Raw genomic sequence first — 11,047 nt, forward strand, 5'->3', positions numbered from 1 at the left:
AAAAAACACAAAGAAAGCACCAAAGTGTCTACCCTAGTTGATAGAACAATGACAATTGCATTGATTTTAATTTTAAAACTTTATATAATTTTAGATTTATAAAATGAGTATCTTACACTAATATAAGTAATGTACATTACAAATAAAAAAGCATAAAGTCTTCTCACATATAAGATGGTTAACCATATACTGGCAGTGTGAGAGAAAAAACAGATAAAGTAATGGATTTGTAGGAGAACTGAAAGCAGGCATTATAGCCCAACAGTGAGGTCATCACTCTAAGTAGCATAATATTAGCTTTTGATTGAAATAATTGTTACCTTAATGTGATTTCTAAATATCAATAATACTATGCAGTCACACATAAGTTATGACTCAAGCCTTACCTAACCAAGTTAACTGAGTATTTTAGATTCTGGCAGAAACTCAAATGTAGTAAAACACAGTATAATATAATAATTACATTTTAAATTCATTATTTGTTCTAGTGATAATTTTCAGTACAATGGCATAGGTTATATCATTTTTGGTGTGTATTTGTGTGTAGTGTCAGTAATAAAATAGTAAGGTAAACATTAATAAATGTTTCTTAAATGGAAATACATTAATGAAAGAATACATGAGTAACTACTGTCTATTTCTTTTTCAGAGAAAACGATATAGGAAGAGAAGTGAAGCAAAGGAGACAATCCATGGAAATGGCTGTGGAAAGTCAACTCATCATCAGTCTGTGCTTAACTCAGATTTTCCCATCAGTTTTGCATATTCCCTGAAATAATCTACACAAAAATAAATATGAAAATAAAGTCATAAACCTCATTTTTTGGAATGTATACGTGCATCTCATTTAAACTCATTTGAACACTATTACTCACTAGACAAAGCCCAATATGCATGAGCTTTAAATGATGCAGCTCTAGGTAACCCCTCTGCAATTTCTATGAACAATAAAATCATGAAGTGCATTTAAAATAAATGAGATGTGAAATTGTAATAATGTCTTTCTAAGTAAAAACCAACTTGCTAATATCAAAATTGTGCCATTCATAACATAAAGTTGATGCATTTCCTAAAGCCCATCACTATGCTATTACAATCATTTGTCTCTTTTAAATGAAGAGTTTATTCCACCTCTTAAAAGTAATCATAGGCTGAGAAGTTACTGCCATGGTCTCCTACCTCTTTGCTTCTGAAATTCTGGTCCCCCACCACTTCATTGGCAGGCACATTGATGTGGAGAGGAACATGAATAAAAAGATCAAAACCCGGCTGAGGCTATGGTGTTGTGAAGTGAGTAGGGCACTGATGGGTGGGTCACCCGCCAGAAGTGATCATGGAATACTGCGGATGGCTCATCGAAACGTGAGAAAAAACATGTACAGAGACAGACCAGTTTCTGTGGAGAAGTAGGGACAGATCGGCCACCCCCTCTAGTGGGGAGCACGCCAATTTACCATCCAAACCAGCTTTTATTGGGTCATTTTGCATAAGAATTCAGGTAAAGCACATTACTCATTGCAAGGAAGTAAGGATCAAACTATACGTAACAAGGAACTCTGAGGGTTCTGCATCCTAATTATTTATTTGTGTATTCTGGAGTTTTTAAACAATGATATGTAAAAGATTTTCTGAAACCCTAGAGTGTATGTTAAAAATGCATATTATCAATCCTTATCACTGTTAGATTGATTACATCACCAGCCTTAATTAATAACCTTTCTATATCCAAGCCTTTTGTATTGTGACCTTGTAGTTAATCTTATCAAAAGGGAGTATCTGTTTCTCATGTTGTGAATTGTTAATTTTTATAATTCTCAAAGATCTGATTTCATAAGTAGAGATAGGGCAAACTGAAGGCTAGGCTCATCTGGAGAGTGGTGACTAGAACATCTCCATGTTGATTCTCCATTTGGCTTAGACTGTTTCTCAACTAAGTAGCTGGGTTCCAAGATGGGGTGTTGTGATAGGGATTATGTACACAGCAAGTATTTTAGGAAATCCAGACAGAAGGTGTATGCACTTTTAAGAATTAGCCTGGAAAGACTCACATCCCCACCTCTACTGTATTTTATAAGTCAAGGCAGTCACCAAAGGTTCACACAAGTTGCATAGGATGATGCATAGACTGCATTCATTATTTAGTAATAGGGCAATTGATATTTCATTATGGGATGGGAGATGATGCTGCCATCTTCAGGATACAATATCTTCTACACTCCACCCTTGGACAAAACAATCCATACACATACAAGTCCATACACAAACCCCTCCTGAATACCCTCAAAGTCTTACCCCATTACAAGTTCAGCTTAAGGTACAGGACCTAACCAACTAGATCAGGTCCAGATGAAAACAAAGCTCCCCAGGTCAGAGTTTTTGACTGAACTTCTTTGAGAAAAGCTATCTGCTCCCAAGGGTAGGAGCAGCATTATAGATGAGCATGGAGTATGAAAGGTGCTATTGTACTCATCTCTTAATAAAAACATACTATAGTTATCTTTTCAATTTGAAACCATTTATTTCTTTTTTTTTAATTTTTAAAATGTTAATTGTTCAAGTACAGTTTTCTGTCTTTTACTTCCATCCGAGCCCATCCCCCAGTGCTTCCCACCTCCATCCCATTTCCACCCCACCCTAGTTTTTGTCCATATGTCCTTTATACTTGTTCCTATAAACCCTTCCCCTTTTCCCCTGAAATTCCTTCCCCTCTCCACTCTGGTCATTGTCAGCCTGTTCTCTATTTCAGTGTTTTTGGTTATATTTTGCTTGTTTGTTTGTTTTGCTGTTTAGGTTCTTGCTAAAGGTGATATTGTATGGTATTTGTCTTTCACCATCTGGATTATTTCACTCAGCATAATGCTTTCCAGTACCATTCATTTCTAATGTGAATTTTGCATCATTTCCTAAATGTGTCATGCTTCTAGAGGTTTCTTTGCCTTTGTTCACAAAAGTCCTTTTACAATGATCTCCTTACTCTTCCTTGTCTATAAAAATTTGTCTTTTTCAAAGTCTCCAAAATACTTTCTATTTATAGAAATCTTCTTATTGTTTCAGCCTACAATGACCTCTTTGTATTTTTAATCCCAGAGTGCCCACTATGGGCCATACTAACATAAAAGATTGAACAAAAACAGAAACAAGCATATGAAAAAAAAAGTGCAGACACAGACCTTATACCCTTGATAAAAATTAACTTAAAATAGATCACAGAGATGGAGGTTAAATGCAAAACTATAAAACATCATGAAGATAAAAAGAGAAAATCTAGATAACTTTGGATTTGGTGATGACTTTTAAGATACATCACCAAAGGCACAATCTATGAAAGAAATATTTGATAAACTGGACTTAATCAAATTAAAATTTCTTTTCTGTGAAACATAACATCAAGACAAGGAGAGAAGCCACATACTGGGAGAAAATTATGTGTGAAAGATATCTATGATAAAGGATTGTTACTCAAAATATACAGTGAACTCAAAACTCAACACTAAGAAGACAAACAACTCAATTAAAAAGATAGACTAAGGACCTTAAGAGATACCTCACCAGAGAAGATAACAGTCAACAAATAAGCATATCACAAGATACTCCACATCATGTCATCAGGGAAGTGCAAACTAAAATGTAGCAAATACCACTATACACCAATTAGAATGGCCAAAATCTAGAACACACAACATTAAATGCTGGTAAGAATGTGGAGCAACAGAACTTCCATGGCTGGTGAGGATGCAAATTGGTACAGCCACTTCGGAACACAGTTTGGTGATTTCTTACAAAACTAAATATATTTTTACCATATGATTCAGTAATCACATTCCTTGATATTTACCCAAACTAGTTAAAAACTTGTATCCACAAAAATACTTGCACATGGTACATTTAATAGAATGTTGATTCAAAATTGCCAACACTTGGTGAATGAATAAATAAACTGTGGGAAAACTATATAATAAAATATGATTTAGGGCTAAAGAAATGACTTATTAATTGCGAAAATGGCATAATGGACTCTTAAATAGATATTACTAAGCAAAAGAGCCAATCTGAAAAGGCTGCATACCATATGATTCCAACTATATGACATTCTGAAAAAGGCATAACTGTGGAGACATTAAAAAGTTCAGTAACTGCTAGGAGGTGGGGGAGAGAATGCATGAATAGATGGAGAAAGAGGATTTTTAGGGCAGTGAAAATATTCTGTATGATCCATAATGATGCATAAATGTCATTTAACGTTTGTTCAGATTCATAGAAGGTACAACACCAAGAGTGAACAGTAATGTAACTATGGACTTTTGGTGATTTTGATGTATCAATTTGTAGGTTCATAATTTGTAACAAAGAGGACATGGCAATAAAAAGATGGTTGAGGAAGGTATAATATGAGATGACACTGGAGTGGTAGGTAGAGCCATCAATACACAAACAATGGCTGTGTTGAAATATTTAAATCAGAGTGGGGTTAGATGGCAGTGGTTGGGATAATCAGATTTGTCCTCTAAAAAGATTTTCCTTGGTTTTTGTGTGTGGAGAATAGATTAGGTAGGGCTTGTTGTGGGTAGCAAATTCACAGACCTTTGACTAGCTTAAACTAGGGGTTAGTATTTGAAGCACTGATAGTGATGAATAAAAAGATACCTATTAGATGTGTAAGACAGCTCTGCCTTTTAACATCTCATATTTTTGTGGCTTTGAGTCATCAATTCCATTGTTTTATCAGGTCACACAAGCATACTTTTTTCACTTAACCTATATGGTAGAACCCTTGAGGTTGAGAGTTGTAGCTATATATTTTTAAGTGACCAACACATTACACGTAGTAGTTACTATTCAATATGCATTTGAATGAAAGAATGAGTTGAACAAATGAATAATATGAGAATGTTGTTGTTTATAAGGACTGTTTTATAAGTTATCTTTCTAAAATATTAAAAGTATTCATTGAAATTTTCATATTGTAATTTGTTACACAAAGCAGACTTTGGAATCACACCCAAAGGGGCCAGCAATATTTTGGAACTAATAAGAGAGGTGTCCAAATATTACCCTTATAGTCTAGTCTCTAAAGAAGGAGTTGATTTGCTGCAAGTTTTTATGGAAACTATATCCCAGGCCTTGAAGCAATCAATCCTGGTCTACCAACAGACTTGAACTCTAGCCCCTCTATCACACCATAGAAAGAGCTGTGCAGTTTAAAAGTACCACAGCCCAAAGTCCATGATAGATCTCTGGGATCTGTCTTAAAATTAATTGTCATAGTGACCTGCCTACCTGCTACTGGTCTTACTATATGAACTTCGCCCAACTCACACTACTCTAGGAAGTCTGGAGTGGTACAATCTGGCTATTCACCCTGATTGAATGTCAGTTAATGCCATGAGCTGTCTACCAGACCAGGCAGTCATAATGACTGTATAGAAGACAGTCTATAGTCTATTGATCAAAGGGCTATCATGGGAAAAGTTCACTGAGGCAGAGTTGTATTCATTGGCATAGCTGAGTAAAGACTGCTCTTGGGAACAACTCTCATAAAGTATTGAGTACTAAGCAGAATTTTCTGGTAGGTATTAAAGATCTTGAGGGGAGTCATCCTGGAGGGGTAAAACTCTAGTCAGGGAAAGGCTAAGCCAGTACCCTTTATAGAATTAAGAAAAAAATGAAATGTATAAATGACCATCTTTGTCATATGAGAGGTACAATCAGACTATAGATTGACGAGATGTTAAGGAGGGTCCAGACCATGTAGATGGCAGAGAAGAGAATAACCCCAGAATGGCACTCTGTCCTTATAAGATTCAGATGATAAAACATGAGCCTAGAGAGATGATATTCAGAGCTTGTTAACTGACCACCTTTTGGAAAGACTAGAATCCTCAGGGCAAACTTCAGAATCCTGACAAGTCTTAAATATCCATCTATGGATGTCTTTGACCATAGTCAAAAATTAGGATAGTCAGAGATTCCTCAGTGGGCCTGGCAGCAGCTGCTGGGCATGCTCAGTGGGAAGGCCCTGTTAGAGCAGTGAGTGGCACAGTCACCAAGATGTCTAACTGGGTGGTCTGCTGGTAAGTCAGTCATGCTGGGAGCTGGTACACAGTCTTAGGCCCACAGCTGAATACACAGGTAGAAGGTTGGCTTTCACAAGTATAGTCTACAAAAAGACCTGCTAGAGCAATTATTGCACCCCATGCAGGACATACTTACTATGGGTCTTGTGCTCCTCATGCTTACAATTAAGTGAATCTATCTATTACTTCTGAAGTCTGGAAGTTCTATATTGAGGTGCCGGCAGGCTGGAGAAATTTCATCATTGGGCCTTCTTATCATGTGCCCCTCTCTCAATGTGCACTTTCCAGCATGGATATATATAGGACACCTCTGTATGACCTTCATATTGACCAAAAGATTTATGGAGAACTATGAAAGACAGGAATGTTTGAATGCATGTCTCTGCTGACAGATGAAAATAAACACAATATTAAAATTCATTTGCCTTATACAGCTAAAGCCATGGAAAGCCATAAGGATGAATTTACCATTATTCCTGTACCGATTGGACCTCTGAGTAAGTCAAAAGAACAGGAGTTCAGAAAACTCTTTAGTATAGTCTCTATGTGGTTTCTTCTGATTTCTGCCATTGGGGTCAGAGATTCCATTACAGTTACTATGATGAATCTCAGGGGGAGATTTATAGATCCATTGAACATCTAGATAAAATGAGTATGAGTATTATAGAACAATTAGACCCTGTATCTTTTAGCAATTACTTGAAGAAATACCATAATACTACATATGGAAGACATCCTATTGGAGTGTTATTAAATGCTATCCCAGAGCTCCAGAAGAATGGAATGAATATGAGCTTTTTCTTTTTGAATCATGCCCAGTCAAGCCAATGTGAAAACTGGCAAGACAGTTCAGTGAGTTATGCAGCTGAAGTACTCATGGTCCACTGATGCTCTGAGTTCTCAGGGATGCCACCCGCACATACTCTGTTTAAGGTCCTAGCCTAGCCTTTACCAATATACTGGTCCTGGTTTATGGGGATTCTGAAACCTCAAGTCAATAGAGCTTTCTTATTTTCTAGTAGGTATAGTCCTTCCTTAATTTCAACTCATTAAAAAATGCTTTACAGTTTAGGGTAGTGGAAGGAAGGCTGTAATCAAATATTCTGATTAAAAAAGATGGCAATGCAATGGTCCAGTTGTGGCAGTTTTTTGAAAGTAACTTGTGAAGCATTCACCATATCCTAAACTTACACTCTTTGCAGACTTGTGCACATATATTCTGCTTTCAGAATAGTTTTTCAAATTGTACACAAACAAAAGAGGTGGAAGTTTTTCAATAAATAAACTGCATTTATAAATGATCTACATTAGAATATAATAATTCTCCAGTTATGGTCAATTACTACCTGTGTTGTACAACAGATACTTTCTATTTTAGTTGCTAATAAAGGCTACATAACTTAAAAAGAAAAAACAATTTAGGATAGTCAGACAGAATTCAGTAAGACAATGGACCTTGTGTCTGGAGTAGGAAATGGTTTGGATCAGTAGAGTTGCAGAGATCATTTTTTCCCAAAGCCTTGACTTCCTCAAGTAGTTCAGATATCTAGGCTAAAACTTGTGCTGGACACAGACTTGGAGGCTATACTACTATAGTGTATAAGTATACACTATAATAGTGTATACTGTTACACTATTACACCAAGTATAGTGTATATTACTATACACTAGCTCATTGTTCAGTGAATTGTGTAAAAGCTTTTCTTTTTTTCAACATAACAACAGTCCCAAGCCAATGGAGAAGATTTAGAAATAGGGCTTTCCTAAAAACCACTGTTGCTGGCCTTAGGACACTCTCTAAAATAATGTGTTCCCTCCAGCTTGCTCTTACAGATGACCATCTCTTTTCTGACACATACAGTCAACCAGCAATTTCTAACCACATTTTAATGTCCTGTATGGCTGCATCAGTGAGTGACCCCATACATCTTAGAGGTTTAAATGGTAAGGGTCATCTACAGAATGGGGTATTATGCTTAGGGGAATTTTGGGGGGTTGGCACTGTAAACAGGGGAGTAAAGTGTATCTTACTTAAGACTGATCTCCAAAAAGAGTTGGCATTGGTCTTTTGAAAATTTCCATGCACATCATCTTCAGTCCAGTGCTTATGAAAATCAGTCCACTCCATTGTAAGGTACAGACCCCAGTTTTTCCATCCCATGTACAAGCCCTGCACCCAATGCCACAAGAGAATTACCACTACTCCTAACCACAGCCATTGAACTGGCAGGATAGGGCAGGAGCCAAGGTTCTGCCATGTCATATTACATTGGTACCCTGGCCTTTCATTGTATCACTTTCCTTACCATGCATTATAAAAGGTGTATACTTAAAAGGAAGAGTGCTTTCCTCAGCTATGACATTCATCCTGCTAGATATCAGGGGTTGTCCTTACACATGGGACAAAGAGGAATTGCACTTACAATTGATCATGTCCACATGTTTCTTTGATGTTTGCTGCTCCAGTAGGCCTGGATTACATGTTAGTGGGCAATGTACAAGACCCTAAAGAATGAAGATGTAGCCCTGGCTGGCATAGCTCAGTGGATTTAGCACGGGCTGCGAACCAAAGTGTCGCAGGTTCGAGTCCCAGTCAGGGCACATGCCTGAGTTGCAGGCCATGGCCCCCAGCAACCACACATTGATGTGTGTGTGTCTCTCTCTTTCTCCCCCTCTTCCCTCTCTAAAAAGAAATAAATAAAATATTTTTAAAAATCTTAAGAAAAAGAATGAAGATGCCTTTGGTTTTGCCTGTTTTGCCACTGCAGGCAAGTTTACAAAGGCAAATAAATATTAACAGGGAAATCAAGCCTAGGATGTGAAAGCTAGTGGAAGTTCTCCTGCCAGGGCATCAAAAGCCCCATGGTGTTGAAACACTAAGATAGGTGGAAATCTTACTGATGGTGTCTGCAACCACTGAAAATGTAGCCCCTTTGATCTAACTTAATTGGTAGTCTATGTCATTGATTAATCAATGTGAAATAGTCTTTGAATTAGCCAAATAGTCCCTTACACTGCATTTTTGTTTCATAACTTACTTTATTGTTCAATTACAGTTGTCTGCATTTTTCCCCATCACTCCTCCCACCCCATTCAAACCCACCTCCCTCCCTAGCTTCCACCCTCCCCCTTGGTTTTGGCTATGTGTCCTTTATAGTAGTTCCTGAAAAGCCTTCTCCCCACAGTCACCTCCCTTTTCCCCTCTGGCTATTGTTAGATTGTTCTTAATTTCAGCGTCTCTGGTTACATTTTGTTTGCTTTTTTCTTTTGTTGATTATGTTCCAGTTAAAGGTGAGATCATATGGTATTTGTCCCTCACCCACTGGCTTATTTCACTTAGCATAATGCTCTCCAGTTTCATCCATGCTGTTGCAAAGGGTAGGAGCTCTATCTTTCTCTCTGTTGCATAGAATTCCATTGTGTAAACGTACGGTACTTTCTTGATGCACTAAATTGCTAATGGGCCCTTAGGTTGCTTCCAGCCCTTGGCTATTGTAAATTGTGCTGCTATGAACATTGGGATGTGTAGGTTCTTTTGGATTGGTGTTTCAGGGCTCTTAGGATGTAAGCCCAGCAGTGGAATTGCTGGGTCAAATGGCAGTTCCATTTTTATAGTTTTCTGAGGAAATTCCATACTGTTTTCCACAGTGGCTATATCAGTCTGCATTCCTAGCAACAGTGCACTAGGGTTCCCTCTTCTCCACATCCTCTCCAACACTTGTTTGTTGATTTGTATATGATGGCCATTCTGACTGGTATGAGGTGGTATCTCATTGTGGTTTTAATATGTATGTCTCTGATGGCTAGTGATGCTGAACATCTTTTCATATGTCTCTGGGCTCTCAGTTTGTCCTCCTTGGAGAAGTGTCTATTCAAGTCCTTTGCCCATTTTTTAACTGTGCTTTTTGTCTTTCTCGAGTGGAGTCATATGAGTTCTTTATGTATTTTAGAGATCAAATCCTTGTCTGAGGTACCATTGGCAAATATGTTTTCCTATATAGTTGGTTCTCTTTTCATTTTAATGCTGTTTTCTTTATCTGTGCAGAAGCTTTTTATTTGATGAGGTCACATTTGTTTATTCTTTCCTTTACTTCCCTTGCTCTATAGGACATATTGGTGAAAGTATTGCTGCGTGGAATGTCTCAGATTTTCCTGCAGATGATTCCCTCTAGGACTTTAATGGTGTCACAACTTATATTTAAGTCTTTTATCCACCTTGAATTTATTTTGTGTATGGTGTAAGTTGGTGATTGAGGGTTTTTTTTTTTGTTTTTTTTTTTGCATGTAGCTGTTAAGCTCTCCCAACACCATTTATTGGAGAAGCTGTTTTTACTGCATTTTATGCTTCTTCCCTCATTGTCAAATATTAATGGACCATAGAGACTTGGGTTTATTTCTGGCCTCTCTGTTCTGCTCCATTGGTCTATGTGCCTGTTTTTATGCCAACACCAGGCTGTTTTGATTACAGTGGCCTTGTAATACAGTTTGATATCAGGTACTATGATCCTTCTTGCTTTGTTTTCTTTCTCAAAATTGCTGCCGCTATTTGGGGTCATTTATGGTTCCACATAAATTTCAGAAATGTTTGTTCTGTACCTGTGAAATACATCATTGGTACTTTAATAGGGATTGCATTGGATCTATAAATCACTTTGGGTAGTATGGCCATTTTGATGATGTTAGTTCTTCCAATCCATGAGCATGGTACATGCTTCCATTTGTTTGTGTCTTCCTTAACTTCTTTCTTCAGTGTTGTGTCGTTTTGTGAGTACAGGTCCTTTGCATCCTTGCTTAGGTTTGTTCCTCAGTATATTATTTTTCTTGTTGCTATATCAAATGGGATATTTTTCCTTATTCCTGTTTCTGATATTTCATTGTTGGTGTACAAAAATGCCTTTGATTTATTTTTTTTAAAGATTTTATTTATTTATTTTTAGAGAGGGAAGTGGCGGGGAGAGAGAGAGAGAGAAACA

At 37.2% G+C, this 11,047-nt stretch overlaps 1 pseudogene; it reads left to right on the forward strand.

Annotated features, from left to right (window-relative positions):
- The first annotated feature begins 6,039 nt into the window (after positions 1-6,039).
- LOC114500588 lies at positions 6,040-6,962 on the forward strand (annotated as a pseudogene).
- The last annotated feature ends 4,085 nt before the right edge of the window (positions 6,963-11,047 follow it).

Source organism: Phyllostomus discolor, chromosome 6 (genome assembly GCF_004126475.2).
Source record: "Phyllostomus discolor isolate MPI-MPIP mPhyDis1 chromosome 6, mPhyDis1.pri.v3, whole genome shotgun sequence".
NCBI lineage: Eukaryota > Metazoa > Chordata > Mammalia > Chiroptera > Phyllostomidae > Phyllostomus > Phyllostomus discolor.